Source organism: Poecilia reticulata, linkage group LG8 (assembly GCF_000633615.1).
Source record: "Poecilia reticulata strain Guanapo linkage group LG8, Guppy_female_1.0+MT, whole genome shotgun sequence".
NCBI classification, from domain to species: domain Eukaryota; kingdom Metazoa; phylum Chordata; class Actinopteri; order Cyprinodontiformes; family Poeciliidae; genus Poecilia; species Poecilia reticulata.
Genome location: NC_024338.1, coordinates 1682832 through 1685116, shown reverse-complemented (window position 1 = coordinate 1685116; position 2285 = coordinate 1682832). Strand labels below are relative to the sequence as shown.

The 2285-nt window shown below is 44.3% G+C and overlaps 1 protein-coding gene across 1 annotated transcript in view; it reads right to left on the bottom strand.

Annotated features, from left to right (window-relative positions):
* Positions 1-1304, bottom strand: part of LOC103468208 (homeobox protein Hox-B5a-like) — an 18728-nt gene extending 17424 nt beyond the window's left edge. Inside the window, exon 1 of the mRNA XM_008415109.2 lies at positions 575-1304. The gene's annotated coding sequence lies outside the window, so the exon portion shown is untranslated. The remainder of the gene's footprint in view (positions 1-574) is intronic.
* Between the last annotated feature and the right edge of the window lie 981 nt (positions 1305-2285).

Here is a 2285-nt window from a genome sequence, read left to right as displayed (position 1 = left end):
CACACACACACACACACACACACACACACACACACACACACACACACACACACACACACACAGGATGTGAAACGCCTGAAAGAACCTGGAAGTTCTTTTCTGTTCTCTGGACGTGAAAAAGTCTCAATTTTCAGATGAAGAGATATTAGCTAAAGCAGAGAGACATTCCCGACCTGGTCCGACACACAGATGCAGATGAACAGTCTAACCTATCTCCTGTCTTCTGATTTAACAGTTCTGAAGTGTCAAATCCGCAGCACCTGTTCTAACATCAAAGCCAGCATTAGTTTCTCACGAACACGCCCGGAATCCAAGTCGTTGCTTTTCCATCAGTGTATGCCCTCTCAACACCTAATCCCATCATTTAGAAGAGGCCATTTCATCAGGGGAAACAACCCCAGAGCCTAACCCAACACGGAAGCGATTCACTTACGGCTCATCCGAACTTTTACCCATCTTATTAGGAAGGTTCCCACAAAGCCCAGTTTCACAGTTTTCTTGTTATTTTCACGTTGTTTCTTTAAGAACTGCGGGAACAATGCGCATTCGCTCTGAGCCGATAATTCGAACTCACCTGCAGCTCCCCGCGGCGGCTTGCTGGAAGGACAGGAGGCAGCATCTTACCCGGTCTGTGAGGAAGCGGAGGTGAGGGCGAGGGAGAGGTGGATTCGTAGATCCTCTTATGTCACCGAGGGCACGTCGAGACATAAAAACACTCCTGTCATCTGCTATCATCGCCCGTATTCTACTGCTAATCATCAAATTCAAACAAACAAATAAGCAAAAAAAAACCCAAAACAAACAAACACAGATTCAGTCTCCAGGGATGGCCTCTGCTGTCCTCTCTTCTGACCGTCAGTCCAGAGTCGCCGGAGAGCGGCGCCATGGAGGAAGAGGAGCGGGTGGAGAAGGAGGAGGAAGGCGTATTGTTGTCAGTCTCTGTTCCTCTCTGCTCTGCAGTCACGATCACTGTTGTTAATAAGCAGTTCGGTTCGATGTAAGCGCTTAGTTTTATTTGTCCGCTGGATGAGATTCGCTCGGTTGCTTACGAGGTTCGGCCGATGTAGGGGAGGAGAGGGCGGCTGTTCGGACCGGAGAGCAGAGCTGCAGCATTATAGCCACTTGGGAAATCATAAAAAGTTCATGTTCACGTTAAGCGCGTCCACATGACCAGCTCACCGTCCAATCCCCATGCACGGCCACTCATAAACTTGTATCACTAAGTTGTAAATTTTCATAAAACAACAAGGAATTTATTGCATTTCTTCATGGAGTGCTGCTGGAGGAGAGCTGCTTTTCGTCTTTCGCTCATTCTCTGAGCGGCCATTTTCTTCTGCCTCTGCAAAGACGAGCTCACAGCAGACAAAGGAAAGGAACTCGCGTTTCTGTTTTGCTCTTCGGATTTTCTTTTAATAGCTCCAGACATGTTCCTACATAGTGAGGCCGGCTATATTTGCCTTTTTTAGTTTGTACCAAACATAGTCAAAAGGTTCAAAATTCAGTTAGAATGAACTGAAAGAGGCATGCACGTTATATCTCAACACATTCTATGTCTACGGCCCGCTGCAGAATGTAAACACTGCAGTCAACATCAATCATTTTTGGTGGCAAATTGTTTGACATTTCTTTGTTGATAACGTGCACATAGCACCTCCTGTTAAAATGCAAGGAAAACATTTTGAATTGTTTGCATAACCATTATTACTTTTGCGCCAGAACAAATTTGTGCGGTAACCTTGGTGGTGATGAACTGCGGGACTCTTTGTTTACATCTGTAATTCTTTGAGCAACAAGGTAAATTCAAATTATTGATACTAAGGGTCATGGAATTCGTTTATAAAAAAGAGAGACAGTATTGTCGTTTGACAACAGACTGAAGGCAAACGCTGTTGGCCTACAGAGCACATTCGCAATGCGGTAAACGTCGACGTTTTAACGGCCTGCACACCTGCAGCTGAGTGACGCCACGCTATGCTGCATTTACAAAAATACATGATTTGATTTTCAAAACTAACCCATAACCCTCCGCATTTGGGATGTGACAAGATGGCCAATTATTGACATATTGTTTTTTCTTAATTAAGCTCAAAACCCACTATTTTTATTATTTAGTTATGTTGCACAAATTCAAACCATATGCAGTCTCCAGGGCCTAAAGATCGAACCCAGGACTTTCTTACTTTAAGGCAACAGTGATACCAACTGCGCCACTGTGCAGCCCTGAAAGGATAAATATAGAAACAACGATAAAACAATTGCATTAAATTAAAATAAATCCGATGCAG